The sequence below is a fragment of the Dipodomys ordii genome, unplaced genomic scaffold (genome assembly GCF_000151885.1).
Source record: "Dipodomys ordii isolate 6190 unplaced genomic scaffold, Dord_2.0 Scaffold2, whole genome shotgun sequence".
Classification (NCBI taxonomy): Eukaryota; Metazoa; Chordata; class Mammalia; order Rodentia; family Heteromyidae; genus Dipodomys; species Dipodomys ordii.
In genome coordinates, this window is record NW_012267218.1 from 4,694,225 (window position 1) to 4,717,945 (window position 23,721).

The window sequence follows — 23,721 nt, forward strand, 5'->3', positions numbered from 1 at the left end:
CAGTACCAAAAGAAAGGTAAGGTGGCAACCTTATTTTTAATAGTTTTAAATGTTGATGATAATCCTAATTATATAAATATATATATATACACACACACATATATATCTAGTGATTTCTAAAGATTTGTTTACTTTTTGTGTTTCTGTTTTGCTGTACTAAGAACTTGTCCTTTTCCGTAAATCAAAGTAGGACATGCATCCTCCTCCTAATTTTAAATGTTGGCTCTAATTTCAGTGTGGCACACTTGATTTCTGGTGTTGGCAATGGGTGTGCAGCCCAGCTGTCCCTGGCTTTGCCTAGTGCTGCTCAAGGTGAGGCGGGTCCCTGGCTTTTCTGGTTTTCACAACAAGCTAGAGATTTTCAAAGCTACCCTTTTAAGTAAAGATACCCTTATTAAAAAGAAAACATGATTGATATTTTTTGTCTGTTTATTTTCTTTGGAGTGGGACAGGCCCTTTGTGTTGAGCTTTTATGCAGCAATCTTAACTGCCCTGGCGGCACTTGCTGACTGGTGAGCCTGTGCCCAGGCCATGCTTGCCCTTGGCATAGAGACTGATGATCATGGTCGCCTGTGCCTCAGCAGCTCCCAGGGGATTCCCTGGGAGGGCACAGGCAGCGGGCCTGCAGGGAGGGAGAAGGGGAGGGCGGGAGGAGGGGATGCGGGTGTCAGGCAGAGGCAGTATCCTACAACAGAGTACATGGCTTCTGTCCTCAGAAAGCTTCTGGTTTTCTGGCTAGTGATGGCTGGTGTTCCTTAACCACTAATTTTTACACGGTGTCTGGTGTCCTGTGAGTAGCTTGCTTAGTTTGAAGAAAGTGTATAAGTTTGTTAGCTGCTGCTGCTGCCGCCGCCGCCGCCGCCGCCACCCAGGCAGTCCTCCCACCCAGTGGTCCTCCGGTGCTTGCCACCATGCACTTGGGTGAGGAGCTCAGTGCATGGGCTTGTCTTGCCCCAGCAGCCAGACTCGTCTGCCTTTAGATCCCAGTACGAGCTCCATCTCTGGGAGGCTACAGATGTCTGCTGATGTTGGTGCCAGCCAGCGGGCCAGCCCTCTACCTGGGGTACTGCTGGAGATACGTGGCCGCACAGGGCAGTGGCCTGTTTTTCTAATCCATCAAAGATGTCCAGAGACTATGCTCTTCCTCTGCATGCCTGCACTTACGTTTTCTTACCAAATTAACAGTTTTCAAGCCTAATAACACTCAACATGTTTTTGAAGACATAGATACAGTTCTAGTGAAAAATAACATTGAAACATGGGGCAGTTTTCAGGCTATTCACAGCTCCAGTGGAGGTGGACCCCAGTTTTGAGGCCCCATTCCTGGGCCCTCAGGTTCCTCGTTTCTTCCTAACGATAAAGAATGACCCTAAGCATCAAACTCCCCTGCTGAAATAAAGAATCAGAGACTATATCTTTTGTCAGTCCCCTATCATTAAAATCTATTTCTGAGTCATTAGACCACAAAGTGACTATGTCAGTTTTATTTATAAAAGTAATTATGTAAGTTGTACTTCCAGTCTGTAAGAGTTCCGTGTCTGGAATGTACAATAGGCTCTAGTAGGAGCAAATTCCTTGACGTGGGAGACAGTACCCGTGTGGCCCTACCTTCCTGAGTCAGCCGGACTCCTAGAGCACTGCTCTGCGGTGACTAACCCCAGTGCGGGCCAGTTGCCCGCTTTGCCCATCCCGTGCAGCAGCTGTGGCACCACTCACACAGCCCGGCTCACACAACTGGGAGCGGCAGCATGAGCATTGGAGAATGAAGGCACAGCGGGTAACCTAGTGTTGAAGGACCTTCATTGCCATCCATCATGAAAGTAGGCCTCTCTCCCACGTCATGTTCAAGTTTTCTGTCTTCCTGTGCTTTTGGATGAGAGGCTATTGATGCTGGTCACTGGGAGCATGCCCTCAGCTGCCTCCCTCGGCCTTGTGATGCTTCTGTACATAGTTGGCAGCAGGTTTCACCAGCCTGAATAAAATCCACCCATTTCTTGCCACCTAGACAATTGAGACCTGGTTTCCTATGATTTCTAGAAAGGCTCACCAAGGTATATTTAATTTGCTTGAGAGAGAGAGAGAAGCAAAACATGAGCAGTACCCTCAGGTGCACAGGCGTTGTTGGATTAAAACTTCACTAAAAATGAGCGGCTTGGCTTTCTGGACGCCATGGCTTAGTTTTTTAGTAACTAATGTGTGTGTCAGAGTAAGAGAATAAATGCTAAGGAAAGAAGTGCTTGTGGCTTGAGCACAGAGCTGAACAGCCTTGGCTGCACAGAGTCCTGGTGGGACTGGGGTGCCCAGATGATGGGTACCGGAGCCGTGGTGCCAGGCTTCGCACAGCGCAAGTTACACTCTCTTCTTTGTATTATTGATCTGGTAGAGTGAGCATGCGTACTAGACAGAACTGACAGCCTGACTCAAGAATCCAGCTCCTTTTTGTTTAACATGGGTATGGAGTAGAATCCAGTAACTTCATTAAGGGTCACCCTATTATTTTAATCAGCAGCACCTTATATAATGTATTCCTAAAGTTCTCTGTGTAAATTGAATTTGAGTAACTCCAGTTGTATTTAAATGCACCAGCAGATTTGTTATTTAGATGGAGCTGCCCTGCTGGACCTGGGTCCTCCTGGGCAGGAGGAGGAAGCCTGGGCAGGGCCACGCTCTCCCTGTCCTCTCGTGTTTGAGGAGCTGTCACGTGAAGGAGGGAGCAGGTGACTCCCTGGCCGTGGTGACTCCCTGGCCGTGTGGAAGGCACAGCCAGGGCTCGGGGTGAGGAGGCGCTGCTGCCTCCCAGTGCACACCCCCTGGTGGCTGTACCGAGGGTTAGCACCTGAAGTACAGGGCCGTCACCGCCTTCTGAGGAGCAGGAAGATGGGGGTGCAGGACAGGGACCACGCAGGCCTGCTTCTGTCTTGTTCTGCTCCTCCCCCACCCGGGGGCTGGAAGGGAGCCCTGGGAGCTGTCCTTCCCCGTCCTTCCCTAGGCTGTTTGCTCCTGCTCCTGTCTGAAGAACCCCGAAAGGACTAAAGAGACAATGGACCCAAGGTGGAAAGGGTGAGTGGCACTGGGGATGGCAGAGTCACTCCTGCTCTGAGGGTAGAAGGGTGCGGCACCTGCTGGGGACCGCAGTTTGTGGTCTGATGATAGGTTCTGTGGGTAGTTCTCACTCCTGCCTCCTGCCTTCCAGGAATGGCGGCAGACATTGAACAGATGACTAGGTAGGCAATGCTTCCAAGGAGAAATTAGCGTGGAGGGAAGGGGCATAGCACTGGGCTTTGGGGACCTGTGTTTTCTGTTTTCTTTTTCTTTTTCTGGTCATGGGGCTTGAACTCATGGCCTGGGCGCTGTCCCCGAGCTTTTGCGCTCAAGGCGAGCACTCTACTACTTCGAGCCAAAGCTCTACTTCCAGTTTTCTGGTGGTTCACTGGGGATAAGAGTCTCACAGACTTTCCTGCCAGGCTGGCTTTGAACCCCAGTCCTCAGATCTCAGCTTCCTAAGTAGCTAGGTGGCATGAGCCACTGGTGTATTTTCTGTTTTGGCAGTGCTGGACTTGAACAGGGCGCTCCACCACTGAGCCAGGCTTCCACTTCTGCTTTGGGAGGGATTTACTCATTAGCACCCACAGTGGGAGAGGGCAGAAAGAAGTGAGGGAGAAGATAAAAGAAGGGACTGAGTTCAGTACTCAGGGCAGCACTGCTGGAAACTGAGACTGGTTCCTGTGTCCACTGGAGTCCTGGCTCCTGAGTGGGGAGCACGTGGGGAGCGTCCATCCTTCAGGGAAGGAACTTCTCCAGCAAAGCTGAAGAGCTGTCACCACCTTCTTCAAATTCCCTCCAACGCTGTGGCTACCCCAGGTGGGTAGAGCCAGGCCAAAGTGCAGAAGCCTGGCCCAGATCATAGAGCTAAGGAGGTGTCCTTCTAGTACAGAGTTCCTAGGTACACAGTGAGGGTCCTGACTTACCAGTTGAGTATAGAAACACAGGCCTGACAGGGACATTCATGTAAGGGAGCTCTTAAAACATTTAACACACACACATACACACACACCCATACACACTTTTATTTCAAAATCAAGAAATACACCAACCCAACTCAGAGGCTTGTGCGTTGGGGATTACTGTGGAGGGCGTAAGAGATGATGGTGATTATCTTTCATACTGTGCCAGCATTGCGCACCCAGGAATCCTAGCAGACCCCAAGAGCCCGAGAGGCAGGAATTCACTCCCAGGAATCTTTTCTGTTTTTGTTTTTGTTTAGGTCTGAGATCAGGACTGGAACTTGGTACCTGATGCTCTCACTCGATGGCTAGTGCTCTACCAACTGGGCTATGCCTCCAACCCCAACTCGCAGGAATGTTTCCACAGGGCAGCTCAGGCTCCACAGCAGTTGAATCTGCCAGGCTTCCAGGGACATCTTGGTGGGCAAGGCTGGGTACTAGCCTTCTCCAGAGTCAGGCAGCCCAGTGTTGTGACTGATCACTTCGATGAAGCCCCCATGGTTCTGCTTTTCCAGGCTATGTCAGGTGCTGTTGCCTGACTTAAAAAATTCTGTCGCAGGCCTCCCAAAGCCTGGAGCAGAGCTTCCTCTGACGTACAGCATGTTTCCCTCAGTCTCTCACACATTTCTTTTAGGCTTTGCTCTCCATTTGGTGTCAACTCCCTTGGCCTTCCTGTCTCAGTCCTAATGTGGGTGTATAAGGAGAAAGGGCCTGCTCACGCTGCTTCCTGTGTCCGCTCACAACTAGCTTTTCCTGGACACCTGGCATCCACCAGAAGTCATTCTGATCCTCTGGCTGCCTTGGATCTCATCCTGCAAAGACCTTTGCTCCTGTAGCTTCTCAGCAGCCTGCACGGGTGAGCCATGCATCCTGCAGGTGGGAGCAGGTGGGGCAGCCTCCTCTTCACAGGCTGCCAGGACAGAGTTCCTTGGTGTTCAGGGATCGCCTGAGATGGGCTTTGCTGATGACAGACAGGAGTGTGTCAGAAAAGTACTGGTTTTGAGGTTTCTTGCATACAGGGTTTGGTCAGAAGCCGTGCCTCCAGCCTGTGGAGAGGCAGATGAAGCAGGTGAGTGCCTCCTGGGATGGTATGGGCTGTCGTGAGTCCATCTGTCAGTGTTGTGGAGATTGTTTCCTCCAAACTCTGTGAGCTTCAGGAGTTTGGCTAGTCTGGACTGAACTAAGGAATATACCTTTGGTCTCACCCATGCTGTGGTAGAAGTGACTGGAGGTTAGTTTAGGGGTCAGAACCTCCCAGCGCAGAGCTCTACACTCTTTTCTAGAGAAGATGTGTTCTCATATGGACAACTTCTCTCCCAGATGTGTGTGTGTGTGTGTGTGTGTGTGTGAGATGTGGGGGGCGAGAGGGAGATTTTGTGTATATAAATATGTATGTCTATAGACACATGAATGCAAAGCTTTCTCCAAATTCACAGTCTTCTTGTTTTGTTTTAGATTGTTTCGCCTGAGGCTGGGTCTGACTATTTAGCCAAGCTGGCCTTGAACTGGCGATCCTCCTTCCTCCACCTCAGGGCTCAGATTATGGGTTTGAGCCACCATGCCCACTGGGGCCTGGGAGCTCCTACTTGCAGAATGGAACAGCCACCTAAGGTTGCTGGGAGGAGCAGGTAATACACACCAGTCCCAGTGTGAGCTGACACAAGAGTTACTGTGTGGTCTAATACACACACATGTGTGGCCTAGTGTGGGCATCCAGGGATTGTTGAATGAATAACTGAAGGACCGATTGATTCAGTGGCCCAGTCAGAGGTACTGGTTGCTTGCGGGGTGGGGCGAGGCTCCTGGGCCTAGGGAGCTATTCCTATCATTCCTGTGACTCTGGGACACGGTCTCCATTCAGGCTGCCACTGCCCCATTCACCATGCACCACCCACACCTGACGAGTATGCTGCACTGAAATACTGAATTCATTTTGTACATGTCATCTATATTTATATGTGTTTCAGTGAACAGCCATCTTGACATGCACCTCCAAATTTCTTGGCTCTGAGTTTTCAAGTACCTCTTACAGGCAACTCAAAACAAACCCTCCCGAGTGTCAATGTAAATGACAACTGACTGAAGTCACAGCAGGCAATAGCCGTGTGCACCTACCTCAGCTGGCCTAATTGTGTGAACAGTGCTCTGGCTAACACCAGGGTGTGTTGTCAAGTGCATCGTGAAATGCTGCTAGAGACACAGCTACTGTTATTTCATGTCCAAATTAAAAGACGGTTTTGTGCTGGTCATTGGCAGTCGTCAAAATAACTAGCATTGAGTTTACATTATCTAATGACTTAAGATTGGTTGACACCATGGAGACTGCAGTTATAATTACAATCAAGAACCCCGCCCCAAGCCCCCTTGGGTTTTAAAGGTGCTTTGAGAGGTATCAGGGAAAGGCGTTGTACTGCTTGGCTCTGCTCCGAGTCATGGGCTGAGTATCAGCCTAGATTAAATTAGGGCATGTTGATGGCCTCCATCCCCTCCTGTCACCTCCTCCTCAAAAGCAGGGCTGGAATAGAAGCCCCAGCCCGCTGCAGCTGACAGCTCCAGCTAGCGAAGGGGGAATCTTTCCATGAAAGCCTCCACCATGTTGCTCTGCAAGGCTGGGGTCTGAACGGAGGGAAGCCAGGAGCAGAGCCCTGGCCCTGTTCTTCACCACATGTTGAGATGCTGTGAGAGCCGGTGACTCACATGCCACCAGCAGTAACCAAAGCTACCAACTCAGAACGGCGTGTTCCCGGGAGGGCTCCGGCTACTTTGCATAAGTTAACTAGGTGGAGTGCTCCAAGTGCCGAGTAGATCTGAGCTTTTAATTTGCAATGGCAAAGGCAGACTTGTCTTCCAGTAGTCCCTATCTTTGACCTGAAGTTGGCAGGGTGGGAGAGGGGGGTGTGGAGTAGCGCATTGGGAAGGGAGGCACCTGAGGGGAAAACATTATTCCCACCGCACACACGTTAGATGGCTGCAGTACCACGTTGGTCTTCTCTGGGGCTCAGAATACCAGAATCCAAGCAGGCATCAGGCGGCTGTGCCTGTCTGCCCACACACAAGTGCTAAGAACAGATGGCAAAGGCCCCGTTCCCCAGGTGACAAGTGGAGGTCCAGCCACCAGGCTGGCCAATGCAGAGGCGAGCTTCAGTGTCCTCATGGCCTGTGCCCAAGTTTGTCTTCTTTAATATGCTTTGGGTCAGTGACAGCTACAGATCTGCCTGGCAGGTTCTGGGGTATCGATATGTACGGGCACTGCCCTGTGCTCTGGCTGGTGGCCCCTAGGAAGTGACATGCGATACCTGTGGACAGGCTGAAGGAGGCAGAGAATGGTGGCCTGCGGCCAGGTCCTCATGTCCTCGCTGGTGTGCTATGGTGAATGGAAGGCAGGCTGGGCAGGCGGGCAGGGCCATCAGCTCCATACTACACCTGATCGTTGATGCTTGTGTATTCTTTCATAACCTCACGCGCATTCTCCCTCCAGCCACACACACACTCCACACACACACTCACAGGTTCATTTCTATTACCAAACAATGGAGAATCTGTCTCTGATGTATTCATTTTATAACTTAGATGAAAGCACGCCTCGGAAAGCTAGGATGGTTGTCATGGTTTTAAATATCACATTGCCAGATTTTCTAACATTCTGGGATCAGTGGGGGGATACAGTCACACTTAGGAGACACATGCATCCCAGCTTTGGGACTGACCTAATGATCTCCAGGAAGTCCATATTTCCTTCACCAAAACCGAAACCCATGGAGACCGGTAAGCAGGACCAGGCCTGTCTCCAAATGGCCATTCCTCATCTCCCCATGCACGGCATATAGAAAACTCACCTCTGCAGCCCATTTGAGGGGTCACTGAATTGTCACAGAAGCCATACCCTTCAGAATACCTTTAAAGGGGCAGAAACAAGGATTTAGAAAGCCGGAGGTCAGTAATGGTGATATCCAAGCATCAGACCTTGTCTGCTCTCTGTATTTGATTCCTGTGACAAGTTTTGTCATTTACTGGCCAGGCTACTCATGGCCACAGAGGCTCGAATCTCTGCTCACTGACACTTCGGTGTCTAGAAACCCAGGTGAAGAAGGACCCTCCCTGAAATAAATAGGGAGTAACTCCCATAGGCATCAAGTAATCCTGCAGTCTAGCTGTAAGGAAGCCAGGATTTCCTGCAGCAATTAAGGTACATGATTGGATGCAGGGGAAACTTTATAATTGCTCCCAGGTAGCAATTTACTAGGGTAGATGTTACTTATGACATGTGTCAAGAAGGTCAAAGTTTATACTTCCTTGGACATTAACCTAATCTTGGAACCTCTCAAAGTTACACTTTTTGGTCATTAATTTTTTTTTACAAGCAGAGATTTTGACAATTAACCCAGTTAATAAAGGTCAAATTTCAATTTTTTTCCAATTTCTGCAGCATTTAACTTATTCCTTTTTGAAAACGGGAAGATAGCGGATGATAAATAGTTATTAAATGAGTACAAGGATGTAGTTCTTCTGTCACGGTGATGACTACGAAACAGCTGATCCTGGAAGAATAGAATTGCTGTGTATCTGATGGGAAGGAAAGTAGATTACAAGCCAAGGAAATAGAAAAATTAAGCCCAAATAATGTGTGCTGCAAGTGGAATAATGTGAGTATGCGCACTTGTTAAATCATTTTAGGATTCTAGCCATTCAATTATGGAGGCTTCAAGTCTTCAACCGTCGAATCTGCACATTTTAGAATAAGTAATTTCTGCAAACTTGCAACCAAGCACAACTTGGGTTGAGAACCAAAATGTCGCCACCAGGCTGCGGCCCTTCCATGAATCCACAGACCAATGCGGTCAAGTCACCCTGACCAGAGAGAGGCCAAGGGCCAAGGCCTAATGGTAGGCTGCTCATCCTCCACACCCACCCACCACGAGCAGCCCAGGGGTGGGCATGGGGGATGGAAGAGATCTTAATCTGTGGTGTGGGATGAGCCAACACCACCGTCTCTCTTCTGCTACTCTTTCAGTTCCTGTTAAAAGCAAACAGCACATATGCCATCCCCTTGGTTCTGGGGGTTCTCCCCCTGGGTGATACCCATTTCCCTTTGCTGTTTGCACGCCTGATGACAGTGTCAGTTGGGATGAGAGGCTAGCCAGGACTCTGTGCGGGGAGAGATAGGTGGAGGTCTTGCATTTTGCTTTGTGAGGGCAGGTGCCACAGCCAAGTGGTTTGCCTTGGGCGCATCTGGAAGTGTTGCTACTGTCGTGTTGGACAATCTTCTTGTTCCCCGTTGAGAGGACTCCAAACCAGTTTGACTCACTATTCATCCAACACCAAGGATGTGTGAGGAGCCAGCACCTGCCCCTCCGTGATGCCCCTTGGCCCTCCACGTCTTCCTGCCCAGCCTCTCCAGGTTTATATGCTGCAGCGAGGTTCCATCTGCCCCGGCCAGGATGTGCCCATCTTTCCCTTGTTGACATCTTGAGTCCGGCTTCTCTCTTCAGGGCCATGTCTAGCCAGCTCTGTGTCCTCACTCTTTCTTGCATATTGTAGAGACTCAGAAAATGCTGAAAGGAAAAGTCCAAGTCGTTTTACTCAGCCAAGGATGGAGACTATTGAAACTCTCTACTTAGTAATCTTAAAAAAAATAGCAACTGAGCCAGGGTGCCAGTGGCTCATGCCTGTAATCCTAGTTACTCAGGAGGCTGAGATCTGAGGATCAAAGCCAGCCTGGGCAGGAAAGTCTGTGAGACTCTTCAATAAGCCACTAGAAAACCAAAAGTGGCACGGTGGCTCAAGCAGTAGACAGCTTGCCTTGAGCTGAAGAGCACAGGGACAGCGCCCAGGGCCAGAGTTCAAGCCCCACGACTGACAAAAAAAACTGAGGCTGGGCATTGGAGGCTGATGTGTGTTAATGCTAGGCTGAGGACTGCAGGGTTGCAGTCCTGAGATCTGAGCATCAGGACTCAGAGTCAGCCCAGACAAAGAAAGTCTCTGAGACTCTTAGCTGCAATTCACCAGCAAAAAGCCAGAAATGGAGATGTAGATCAAGGGGTAGAACACCAGCTCTGAGCAGCAAAAAAAACTAAACAGAAAACTAAGAGACAGTGCCCAGGCCCTGAGCAAAAATAAGTAAATTAAAAAAAAAAAAACAGGCAATTTGGCTGTGAAAGATGGAGAAAAACAGTAGAAGAGGGGACAGTGATCAAGACGCCGCATATTTATCCACTGTTTTGTTGAATTGGGAATTAAAAATAGGCACTTTGGAAACTGCTTTCATCTTAACCATCCAACCAACTTCTGCCTGTGCTTAAGTGTGGACAGCTGCCCTGAGGAGAGGAGAGGCCCGGTGGCGACTTGCTGGTAAGGAGAATCATTTGATCAAAGATTTGTAGTTGGGTGACACAAATGTGATTCGGTTACAGAACTCGAGAACAGCAAGTCCTCAGGAACCCGTACCACGTGCAGCCACGGCCACCTGCGCAGGGCACCACAGAGGAAGCGCAGGATGGCGGAGCAGCATCTGCTGGGCCCAAAATACCTCCACGGGCTGCAAACCTGCCTGAAACCTGCGGCAAACCCCAGCACACCTGACTCTTGGAAACCGTGGCAGGGCTTGATGTTAAAACAGACTGTCGGGTCCTAGCTAGGAAACAGTTGGGAAGGGCGACTCTGGTCTTGTTTTCTTCCCTTTGATTTCTATGGTGTGTTCACCTGAGTGCTCTGACCCCTCTCCTCCTCCTGCCTCTCAGTCCTCCTCCATCTTCAGCCTCCCCTCCCACCCCATTCTTACCAGTTCCACTCGCTGTCACCCCATTTCTCTCTCTCTTTTCCTCAGTGGACCGCGTCTGAGATGCTACTGCCTCTCAATCTGTTCTGTACCCCACGGGGTTCTGTACCCCTGTATGTAGGACGGAGGGCTGGCGGGGGGCACACCAGAGGAGGAAGTGTGGGAGCCGGCTCAGCAGACAGCAGTTTAATAAGAGGCAGAGGGGTGGTGACAGGCAGGTGCTCTTGGGGCTGGGCTGAGGTACAGGAGGATGGGGAGGTGGGAGGGGAGGGCTGAACCTTGGGACTTTCTCTCACCACAGCAAAAGAGGCTGTTTTTCTCCTCTAGGGAGGGGATCCGCTGAGTTCCCCTGAGATTCCCCAAGGCCCCCTCACTCCCCCCCCCATCCCAGATACCAGGATGAAGTGGAAGGTGCCCAGGTGTTGGCTGCCATGGACGTGGGGTGGGAGGGAGGCTGGAATCCAGCCTTCCACTGGGTAAAGAGAATGCAGAGCCCCAAGAGGGGTGCTCGTGGGAGAAAGGTGCATCCAAGATGGACGAGCTGGCCGAGGGCCACGGCTTGGGAGCTAGGCTGCCATGACCCCGAAAGGTTCAAAGGGCAGAAGTATGTTTCCTGGGGGAAGAAATAGTGTGGGCTTCAGAGCTGGCAGGCTGTGCTGACTCGAACACCCGCATTCAGACCAATAGTCAACTGGATAAATGGCAGAAGGAGCAGGTCTTCGTAAGCCTTCTCCTAATGCAAAAGGAAGCGGACCGTAGAAGCCACCGTTCGGGAAAACCCACAGCACGTGCTAGCAGGCAAGACCCACCGGTGGACGCTACTCAGGGCCAGTCCTGACAGGAAGCAGGCAAGCCTGGGCTGCGGGATGCGGTGGGTGGATGGGACCACACAGCCCTGCACGCACAGGGCCTGGGCCAGAGGACATTCCCAAACCGCAAGAACCTAGGGGTACACAACTGGAGATGGGTCCTAGAGGGACCGGGGCAGAAGAGGGCATTACTGCAAAACCTGCACTGTTAGAGCAGAGTTTGCAGCCCTGGGAGGGGCACCACCCATTTTACAGGGCTGGGGGACACCTGGACACAGTTCTATTATTATTATTTTTGGTCAGTCATGGGGCTTGAACTCAGGGCCGGGATGCCTTCCCTGAGCTTTTGCTCAAGGCTAGTGTGCTACCTTTTTAAGCCACAGCACCACTTCCAGTTTTCTAGTGGTTTATTGGAGGTAAGAGTCTCAAGTAATTTCCTGCCCAGGCTGGCTTGGAACCTTGATCCTCAGATCTCAGTCTCCTGAGTAGCTAGGATGACAGGCATGAGCCACCAGCACCCGTCTTCTCTGTATTTCTAGAATGCAGCTCCAGGGTCCAGGTGACTCTGATGACAGAGAAGTGGCAGGAATTCAAAACTAGGCAGGCACAGGGTGTGGTAGGGTTTGGTGGTGAGCTGGGTTTACACAAGAGCCTTAGAAATAGAAGCGTGAGCTGGGTGCTGGTGGCTCACACCTGTAATCCTAGCTACTCAGGAGGCTGAGATCTGAGGATCGCTGAAGAGCACGGGGAAAATGCCCAGGCCCAGAGTTCAAGCCCCACGACTGACAAAAAAACAAAACAAAAAGTAGAAATACAGAGAAATCAACTGCCAGTTCACCCAGGGGGCACTTACACATTTTTTTTTTAAGTACAGCAAGAACTTCAGACAAATCTGTAGTAGCACATAAAGGTCCAAGTGTTGCCTTTTTTGTTTTCAAATGAAGCACAATGAGACAAGCTGGGCGCCGGTGGCTCACGCCTGTAACCCTAGCTACTCAGGAGGCTGAGACCTGAGGGTCGCGATTCGGGAAGTCCCTAAGACGCTTCAGTAAACTACTCAAAAAAAAAAAGAAAAGTGGAAAGTTGGAGCTGTGGTTGAAGCCTGGATTATAAAAGCCAAGTAAGAGCTCAAGGACCTGAGTTCAAGCCCTGGTACAAACGAACGCAGGTTCAGCTGAGCTCCATGCACAGCTCATTTGGTGGAGTGTGTGTATGGGGCCGGGGGCGGGGGGTGGCTGGGCTGGGGGAGCAACAGTATCCTTCTGGGCTTGTGGGGTGATGCCCGGTGAGGGGTCCCCAGAGAGTGAAGGCGTTCCACTTCCCAGAAGGCTGAACACTGCACATGGAGCCAGCGATCCCCATTTTATTGAAAATACTCTGTAATTTCTGGTAATGACCAAGCAGAACTGCAGAACAGGCTCTCCTGAAAGGTCATTTATTCGCGAGAAGAAAATTGTTCCTTTTCCTGGGGGCTGTCATCTTTGCCTTTAATTAATATCAAGCGTGCGCAGCCTTGGCAGTGACTTCAAACGTTAGGGTGGACTTCCGGTGACATTTTTAATAATAACAATAAAAAAAAAGACAGAAAACCCTCCTGGGCTCTCGGAGGCTCTGCGGGCCGCAGCCGCCTCCTCACACAGGAACCTCCGAACCTGAGGCTGGCTGCGGGCAGGCCCCAGCTGGGACTGCGCAGCAAGGGCTTCCCTGGCTTGCATTTTAGTGCATTCGTTCATTCACTGGGAAAGGCAAACATGGACGCAGAGAATAGGTGTGCTCAAATCATGGCTACCTGGGAAAGGGGTCTTTAGCTCCCTGTGCCTCAGCTTCATTCAGTAAATGGTGGAGGATAGGCCTGTTTTACACGGTTGTTATATGAATTACATACAATACTTGTGTGTGTGTGTGTGTGTGTGTGTGTGTGTGTGTGCTGCAGGAGCTTGAGCCTGGCACTCTTGCTTGGCTTTTTCTCTCAAGGCTGGTGCTCTATCCCTTGAGCTGCACCTTGGCTCTTTGCTTTTTTGTTGTTGCTGTTGTTGGTCATGGGGCTTGAACTCTGGGCCTGGGTGCTGTCTCTGAGCTCTTCAGCTCAAGGTGCTCTATTACTTGAGCCACAGCACCACTTCTGGTTTTCTAATGGTTTATTGGAGATAAGAGTGTCACAGACTTTCCTGCTCGTTGAACCATGATCCTCAGATCTCAGCCTCCTGAGTAGCTAGGATTGTAGGTGTGAGCCACCAGCACTGGCTGGCTCTTGCCAGTCAATGGGAGATAAGAGTATTTTGGATTGGTCTTCTGGAGCTGGCTTTGAACCATGATCCTCAGATCTCAGCCTCCCAAGCATCCAGGATTTTAGGCATGAGCCATAGCCTCCAGCTCAGTGGAATACTTAGCCCAGAGGAGCGACCCAAGGATTGTGGCTAAGGAGGTCTGTCTATGCCTGTCCCCACTCTCTAGCTCTGGGCTAGGCACCAAGAATACACAACGGGAGCAGACAGGCTAGCCTGCCTGATGGCCCAGTCTCGCAGTTCTGGCCTCAACCTCAGCTGCCTCTCCTTCCTCTTTGGGCTCCCTGAGGCACGACCCACCGATGTCACGGCTGTGTGTCAACCTGCCGAAGCACAGGGCTCGTCAGAGCTGGATGTGGAAGCTCTCAGGGAAGGCAGGTGTGGCTCGGGGCTCGGGTGGGCAGCCTGAGGCTGGGCCCCGGGCTAGGACTGCCTCCTCTCTCCACATGGCTGCAGCCGACTGCGGGTCCAGCCATTCTTCCATTCTCAGTTCCAGTTTTAAATGAGCAACATGAGGTTGAGGCCGAGGCAGGATTTGACCAGAAGTCACTGAGCACTAAGGAACCCAGGGATGTCTCTGTTCCTAGGATTGAGCTAGCTTTGGGATCCCCAAACTCTCCTTTGGGGCCACCTAAGGGCTTTCTACATAGCAGCACCTCAGTGAGGAGTGAGAGAGACCCCAGTGCTCCTTCTGGTGGCCCCTCTTTCCTTATGACAGCAGTAATCCCAGCAAGAATGGCACAGCAAGCCAAAAGTATAGTGGTGGTTGCTTGTAATCCCATTGCTTGGGAGCGGAGATTAGAGGATCGAAAGTTCAAGCGTTGCCTGGTTTATACATCTAGACCCTGCCTCATCAAACCAAGGGCTGGGGATGTAGCTCAGGAGCAGAATGGCCTAGTATGTGCAGAGGCCCTCCTGTGCTCAATCCCTGCATCTCTCTCTCTCCCCCTCCCCCCTCTCTGTCTCTGTCTGTCTCTCTCTCTCTCACACACACACACAGTATAGAGAGTAACTTTTATTAGAAGGTTCCGACACGATGTTCATTCTTTAAAACAACAATAATAAAATAAAACCCAAAGGGTGAGTTTCCTACAAACAAGGACAGGCTTCCTCAACCACATGCCATCCACATGAGGAAATGAATGCTGGTATAGAGTGGCCATCTGATTCTCAGCCCTCCCTCAGCATCCACAATTTAGAGCGAAGGACGCAAGATCAGACCCTGCCTGTAGCTGTGTGGCTCCAACAACCATCTTCGATCTTCTGGGCTGTTCCTCTGTGTGTGTAACCTCCATGCTGCTGCGTGTCACAAGTCTGCTATTTTGTGGAGTGTCCTCCCGTGTGATATCCGTGTGATATGGCTCTTGGTCTTTACGAGTCAATTCAGGTTCTGCATCTCGGTCACCAGAGGAAACCCCTGTGCTCTGCACCTTGCTCCCTAGCAGGTGGCTGAAGACTCTGAGAGTATGTTGTAAATATTTTCTCCATATCTGACACTTCTCTTTTAGCCTTCTTCACACAGAGGTTTTCTGTTGTTTGATTTTCTGATTGTGGGGCTTCAACTCTGGTCCCCGAGCTCCTTTGGTTCTGGGCTAGCTCTTGAACCACAGCTCCACTTGCAGCTTTTTCTGTGATTGGTTGGAGATAAGAGTCTCATGGACTTTCCTGCCCAGGTTGGCTTGGAACTGCGTTTCTCAGGTCTCAGCCTCCTGAGTAGCTAGGATTAAAGGTGTGTGCTACTGGTGCAGGGATCAGAGTTTTTTCTTTTCTTTTTTTTGAGACAAGGTCTTGTTATGTACCCCAGGCTGGCTTCTAACTTGAAGTTTTCCTGCCTCAGCCTTCTGAGGGTTAGGATTACATGTGTATACTACTATCCTGGGCTTCATGCAAACTTTTAACTTCTGTTGGAAGTGGTGCTGTAGCTCAAGTGGTAGAGCGCTCACCTTGAGCTGAGGGACAGTGCTCAGGCCTAGAGTTCAAGCCCCATGACCGACAAACAAACAAAAAAAACAACTTTTAAGTTCTGCAGTAATCTGTGAATTTTACTTTTCAGTAAGTCTTGTTTAAAACCCCTCAAGGTCACCAACAAGTTGTCTTATGATTCCTTTCACTATACTTCCAGCTTGAAAATTTTTTATTCAATTAGTTTTTGTTAATATTACAAAGGAAGATTTTAATTTTCCTAGGTCTACAGTGTGCCAACACTTATTGAAGAACTCATTTTTTTTTCTTGGTGATTCTTTATTCATATACTAAATTCCAGTATATACGTGTATCTGGCTTTTTAAAAAGTTAATCTTCTATTTTTGATCCAAGAGCTATTTATCTATTCATGTGCTAATATCGCATTATATTTATTAAAATTACTTTATAATATGCTTTGACATCTTGTCGGGCAAAATTCCCCTCTTTGTTTTTTCTTTTCTCAAGCTGTCTTGGCTATTCTTGAGCATTTACTTTTCCTTCTGAATATTAGGAACAGCCTGTCAGGTCCCATTAAAATCTTGGTCAGGTTTTGATTGAGGCTGTGTGGGATTTATAGACTTATTGGGGGATGAAATGGAGCTAACTATTCATCTCAGCACCACGATGTGGCCTGGGGAAGGTTGTGGTAACAGCTGAGTCATAGCTGGCTTGGTAGAGGGTAGCCCTGCTGCTCGGGTCCTGGGCCTGGTTTGAGGCCCTGGGTGTCATTGAATTTCCCACCTGAGTCATGCAAGCCCCGCCCAGTGACCTGCAGACAAGCTATAGGCCACCACCATGCCAGGGGACAGCCTGGCCGGGCCCCTCTTATTGGCTCTGACCACCAGTGAGTGACACTCCTAGAGGCCGTGTTCATCCTGCGGAGGCGAGAGATGGCAGTTTCCCAGGAGGACCTGCCTCTAAGTCCCAAAGGAGCGCCCCCCACCCCCACCCCAAGCCTCGGTGGACTGGAGCAAGGGGGACCCGAAGAAGAGCAGCTAACTTGGCAGCTGGGGAGGAAGGTCTGCTCGTGTCTTGTTAAATTCTATTAGTAAATTATGATTATGACTTGGTGCCAGTTCTGGAACTAGAACTCAGGGTCTGAATGCTGCCCCAGAGCTTTTTTTTTTTTTTTTGCTCAAGGCTACTGCTCTATCAATTGAGCCACAGCTCCACTTCTGGCTTCTTGGTGGTTAATTGGAGATAAGAGTCTCACGGTCTTTCCAGCCCCAATCCTCAGATCTCAGCCTCCTGAGTAGCTAGGATTACAGAGTGAGCCACCGGTGCCCGCTCTTGCTTGATTCTTAAATGACAGTGCATTTGTGCCATGTAGGAAAAGAGGGTGGGGGGTGGAGAGGGGGTGGGGGATGGGAGGTCCCAAGGGCAGGTGTCACAGGGGAGGTTGGAGACTAGGTACAGAAAACCTGGGAGTATGTCCCTGGGGTGGGGGCAGAGAGTGGGCAGCTGGCCAGAAGCTGGCACAGCCACCCCAAAGGCCAGTGGAATTTATTTCCCTACAAATACTAAAGGATATTACTTGTAATACTTGTTAAAGGATAAGTTTACAACGCACCCGCTACCCTCGTAAACTAAAGTATACTCATGAAACAGGATAAAAAGGATAAGAAAATATGCTAACTTGAACCTTATATACACATAATTTTATTACTATTATTAAAACTTAACAATACCCATGACAAATAGAACTTGGACCAACAACAAAAAAGAAAAAAAGAACCTCAGACCAACAGATTTTTCAGGGCAGATTGTCACAACTCTGTATAGAATTTCAGTTCATGGTGATAAGAAAAGGCGGATCAACTACAAGGCAGTTATATTTGGTTTTGGTTTTTGTCTTGTTGGCCATGGTGCTTGAACACAGGGCTTGGGCGCTGTCCCTGAGCTTGTGTGCTCAAGGCTCCCACTCTACCATATTGAGCTACAGCTCCACTTCTGGTTTTCTAGTGGGTAATTGGAGATAAAAGTCTCATGGACTTTCCTGCCTGGGATGGGTTTAAACTACAATACTCAGATCTCAGCCTCCCGAGTAGCAGGATTACAGGCATGAGCCACCAGTGCTTGGCTAGCTATGTTTGAAAATTTCTACAAACAGAGTACCTGACTGTACAGCTCCTACACATCTTGGTGCACCATTACCTTGACTCTTATTTCCAGTAACCAACATAAAACTGGAAGTGGAGCTGTGCTCCAGTGGTAGAACTCTAGTCCCAAGTGAAAAAACTCAGGGACAAAGCCCAAGCTCTAAGTTCAAGCCCCAGGATGTGTGTGTGTGTGTGTGTGTGTGTGTGTATAAGGGGTCAATAATTCGGATATCAACATATACATTTAGTGTAATGCAGATTTTTTTTGGGGGGGGGCAGACTAGGCAAACACTTCGTATGTTCATGTGCGTAAATAAGTACTAATGATTCTGCAAGAGGAAGTTTAAAGAACGGTAGAGGAGGGCTTGGCCTACTAGATGCTAGCACTTCTTCAAGGTCCTTTCTGATCAAACAAACAAAGACCTGGTAGAGAAACCAGCAGTGATGCTCAGAGGGGAGAAAGGACTCTGTAACTAGGTGACAATATACTAAGCAACTAGGGGAGGGGGTTGGTGGGGCGGGAGGTGGGGGGGACGGAGAGGAGGGAGTCAACTCATTTTGAAATTTCTAGTTTGCACATTCTTTTCCTCATCGGTCCTGGGGTTTGAACTAGGGCCTGGGCTCTCTCTATCACTGAGCCTTTCTGTGTTCAGAAAGGCTCTGTGTTCAGCCTTTTCTGAATAGTTTATTGGAGATAAGAGTCTCATGGACTTTCCTGCCCAGGCTGACTTTGAACTGCAGTCCTCAGATTTGAGCCTCCTGAGTGGCTAGGATTACGTGCCTGAGCCATGGGCGCCCCGTTCCCATCTAGCCTTATTTATCGCCCTAAGACAGTGTCATCAGCTTACAGATTTGGAAACTCTGACTCAGCAAGGATAAAGTGCGCTGTGTCAGGGCCGGTTAGGAAGCTAGGAAGGGCCCCGGGGTCTGAACCTGGACTAGCCTCACTCCAGCCCGCCTCTGCCTTGCATCCAGCATTTAAGGGCTTCAAATATCATGGAGGCTGGGTGGGGCACTCTGCCTCTGTCCTGTCTGGTCTGTCCCACAGTCTTTACTCTCATTTCAAGCAGCTGAAATCTGGGGGCAACGATGGCACTCACTGCCCCACCTCTATGCCATTTCCCATCAGCCCCCTGTCCGTGTGCTTTGATGGTAAGACCTGCATTATTCAGGCCCATGGAATATTCAGGCTGCTGGGCAGAGGACCCAGCCTGCCAGGGCTGGCGCAGCGGGAGCCACCGTCTCACAAGGGCCCCCACGGGCTGCGGACACTGCAGGGCTCAGAGAGGCAGCCAGAGCCTTGTGCCCAGCCAGATGTGGCCGTGCGGGCCTGGCCCAGGAGGGGGCGCAGGCTGTCTCCACCCCCGGATTGATGGGCTCATTTGAGGGAATGCATTATTGAGAACAGAGGCTCTCTCCAATCAGACTTCTGGACAAAATGGCTCAGCTGTGTCCCCGCCCATGGGAGCCCCAAGCTCTTAAAGAATTCCATCCCAGTGCACCAGACCCGGAACCCAGGACAATCCCCGCAGAGTGACAGGTTGTGCAGTCGGAAACTGGAATTGAGGACATCTAGTTTCACCCCTGTTACATGACTGTCAGGTTGACCAGCTGAGCTCTCTGTGGCCATCTCTGCAGAGTTCAGTGTAAACCAACCCCCTAAGCAACATGTCACAAACCAGGGCCCATGTGTCCAGAACCAGGAGACTGTACCCTTGAACTTGGCCCTATTGGACCTTTGAGAATGTTCCCCATGTGTCTGGATGTCTGAAATCCTAGTCACTAGCTCTAGAAGTCTGATTCTGGCCATTTCTGTATCTTCAGAGCTGCTGGTTCTATAACAGCCATGGAATCACTGACCATCTGAAAACATGCCCCCTTGCTTTACTTCGACCTGAAAGACACAATTAAAGGAGAAATAGAGGCTAGACACTGGTGGTTCATGCCTGTATTTAGCTACACAGAAGGCTGAGATTTTAGGATGGCAGTCCAGGCAGGAGAGTCTGTGAGACTCTTATGTCCTTAGTCACAAGAAGTAAAGCTGTGGCTTTAGTGGCAAAAAGCTAAAAGTAGAGCTGTGGCTCAAGTGGCAGAGCACTAGTCTTGAGCAAAAAAGCTCAGGGACAGTGCTCAGGACCTGAGTTCAAGCTGCAGGACCAGCACCAAAACGAAGAAGATGGAAGAAAGAAGAAGAGGAGAAGGAGGAGGAGGAGGAGATGGAGGAGGAGAAGGAGGAGGAGCAGGAGGAGGAGGAGGAGGAGATGGAGGAGGAGACATACAGCTAGTCCTGGCACACACTTGTAATCCTTTCCTCTTGAGATCCTGAGCCCTCTCAACAAATGCAGAATTAGCAGAATACATGCTGTGGGCCTGTTCCTCTTAGAGATGTCAAGGAAATGGCCAAAACAGTAGTCAGTGAAATATACAAGGTCACTTGTCCTCATGGAGCTGATGTTGGAGAGTGTGTGTGTGTGTGTGTGTGTGTGTGCGTGTGCATGTGTGTGTGCGTGGGTGCGTGTGCGTGTACACACACTTTCGAGCATGCATGTGTGCATATCCAGCTGAGAGTCAGGTTTGGAAACAATGGGAGCGCTCCATGGCTGCTCAAATGCTCCCTTTGAAGCTGGGCTGGAGTCTCATAACCAGCAAAGCTGTGGTCAATAAACTGGGTTACTGATCTCCTTTCCCTACTCCCCCAAGTAGCTTTCCTAGAGAAGGTGTTTGCTCCTTGAGTCTCAGGGTGTCCAGGGCTGCAGCTTTGGGCAGGCCACCTCTGGGGCACATTTCCATCGTCACACATCTATCTGACGGGGGTGGGGGGGTGATGCCAAGCCTGGCCGTGCAGACAGGGACCTCATGAATTATGCTCCATCGTGTCTTTCTCCTCAGGGGCTCTGGGGAAGTTACAGCTGCCATTAGCTGACACCGTGCAGGCAGCCTGGCTGCTTCTCTGCGCTGGCCTCTCCAGGGAACGGAAGGGACGGGCTGAACCGTGGGAGGGCTGCTGAAGAATCTGCTTCTCTGGGCCTGAATGCACAATGCTTACCACCCTTTGGCAGAGAGAAGGCGGCTGTCCACAGTGGATCTGGTGCCGGGGTCCTGCTAGCTGGTCCAAGCCAGATGGAGAGCAGATAGCATGGGGGAGAGGCCCGGGGGGGGGGGGGGGGGGGAGGAGGGGGGGAAGAGGAAATGGTGGAGAGGAGGGGAGACGGATCTATCCAGGGAACGAGCCGACGTGTTGGGGGGGGGGGGGGGGGGGGGGAGGAGGCAGTCAGAGGTGTCACGTGCACCGCCCACTCTGTGTGAGTCGGGTTGGGTGCTCCAGGCTCTGTGCAGCACTCCACACTGCTCTCTCCTCTCTCATGGATGTGGTGGCTGCTTGTCCCATCCTGATGCACAAAACTAGCTGGAAACAAGTCCCTGGCCTTGTCTGCAAAGGTGGTCTGAGTGGGGCTGGCAGCAATGTTCTATTTTGCAGCTGAGAGAGAGAAGTACCTCACCCAAGATCACCTGGAAGTTAGCGATGGAGGCATCCCACCCACTTCCCCTGATCCCCGGCTCTTGACAGTACCTGGCTGGCCTCATAGGCCTTACACAGCACGCCTCACCCCCAGCAAGCAGACTGCCTTCTGATTGGACGGGGGCTGTGGGTAGAGTCAATACTGACCAGCATGAGGTGTGAACTCTGCCCAATAGGAATGACCCATACTGTAGGGCAACAGCTTGAGCCCCTCAGAGCCCCTCCTGGGAAAGCCACCAACAGGCTGTTCACGAGGGCATCCAGGACATTTTCCTCCAGGTGGCCGCTGCCTGTGTGTCCCGGCCGTGCACGGGAGCAGTTACTATCTGCTCCAGCTGCTGCTGGTCCCTGGCCAGTGCCCTGGGATTGAATTTCCGAATCGTGATGACACCCCAATGTGAGAACTCAGGAGATCTCTGGACCAGGATCAAGATCAGGCCCTCTGGAGGGGACCAGAAGCTGTGCGGCAACAGCCGGCCAGGTATAGACTTTCAGCGGTGTCGCTGTGAGTGAGCTGCATGACTCTGCAGACAGGCCGCTAAAGTTGCATATCGCGGGGTCTGGGGACGCCGGTCAGTTTCAACACTGATACAAGAAGCAGCTTGTTCCATGTAGAGGATTTCTGGTCTGATGGCATGATGTCATAGTTCTAGGGGTTCTGAGTTGAGGGTCTGGGGAGCCCAGATTCCCTCCCTCACAGCGAGGAAGGTTAGCTTTGTGTGGAGGCAGATTCTACGGTCTCTTTCAAGCATCTTGTTTCTGTGGCTAGCTCTGAGGAGTGCTGGTCGCTTGTCTATTGAAGGGGTATTGGGGGCCTGGATGCTGGAAACTGTTCCTGCAGTCCCGTGTGCACACGGTTCATTCATGCAGCAAGCTATCGCTCTCTTCTAGTTCCTTTCTACTCTCTGTAACCCACCTACTTCTCTTGTTGATGCATTGGCTTTCTGGTTTGTCTGTGTGACCCCCCCCCCCCGAACGTGAGCTCCACAGAGCAGGATGGTGTATGCGTTGCTCACTGTGAGGTCCCAGGGCCAGCATGCTGCTGGGCATCTCACAGGGCTGGCTGGCCGGCTGTGGGATGGGTTACAAGAGGTCATCTTTCATGTTGGATGGGTGTGTAGGTGATGCAGGCTGAAGGAAGCTGCCGGTGAGCGAGTGGACTAAGCAAAGGCTGGGTCTCCTCCCCAGCAAAGTGAGGGTAGACTTGCTCTGACCTTCTGCTTGCTCAGGGCAGGGCGGCGGGGGAGGGGTCCCTGAAGGAACGCAATGACCGAGCTCCCCTGTCCACCCTGGCTGGACATGAGGGTGCGTGAGAAATGCTGACGTGTTAAACTTCTGAGAGCCGAGGTTGTTAGTGCAGCACAACCTAGCCCATCCTGACTGATGGCGCGTCTGGTGCCGTCTGCGGGGTGGTCAGCCGCAGAGGTGCCCCGCTCCTGACTGCCGCTCACAGCCACGGGGGACTTCTCTCTCTCAGATGCCACGGGCACGACGTGGGGACAATGGAGACATTTTTCTCCAGCTCTTTCCAGTTGGCTCTGCCACAGGAAAGCAAAGAAACCAGACATGAAGTCACCACTTGTTTGCGGTGAGAGAACAAGAAAAAAGCCCCAGCAGTATTGTGTTTGCCTTATTAAGCCTCATTTTCTCATTACAATTTTCCCTCCTAATTGCTAATTTTTCCAGCTTCTCCAAGAGTCATTCTACTTCCGCTCCTCCACCCCCCCCCCCGCCCCAAGAGCTGGTGATTCGAGAAACTGACACAGATGGGCCAAAGAGAAACACACATGCTTGTTTTTAATTTACTTGAAATCCTCTTTTCTTGGTGCTACTGGGACGGGCAGCTGCCAGGCTCTTCTGGTCACGTGGTGGAGGACTGGCCCTGAGGGGGAGGGGCCGGTCCCGCTCCGAGCCTCCACGCTTCCTGAGGCCTGACTTTTTAAATGGATCCATTGATTTTGAGTAGTAGGGTTCTGTCTGTCTCGGGCGCCTGGACACAGCCAGCTGAGAGGAACCATCGTCCTGAGTCCCCCATGACTGAAGCTGCCCCGATTGTAGTGTAGTGTGCACCCCAAGATAGGGTGCGTGCATCCTGAACTGTGCCTGGGGCTTCTGCGCTAGGGCACCTGGGCCTCTGCTGCCCCCACAGCCTGGAAGGGAAGCACGGCTGCCCCCGTTTCCAATCCGACTGAGTCACAGCACCCAAGGGCTCACTCCCTGGCTGTGCTGGCCGAGTGGGGTCTGTTTGCCTTGTCCAATTGCTC

General features: G+C 51.0%; 1 long non-coding RNA gene across 1 annotated transcript; it reads left to right on the forward strand.

The window, feature by feature from the left end:
• Nucleotides 1–4,452: 4,452 nt before the first annotated feature.
• LOC105984489 lies at nucleotides 4,453–6,208 on the forward strand. Its single transcript, XR_001174995.1, has 3 exons — nucleotides 4,453–5,073; nucleotides 5,460–5,632; nucleotides 5,972–6,208. It is a non-coding gene; the product is annotated as an uncharacterized LOC105984489 (long non-coding RNA).
• The last annotated feature ends 17,513 nt before the right edge of the window (nucleotides 6,209–23,721 follow it).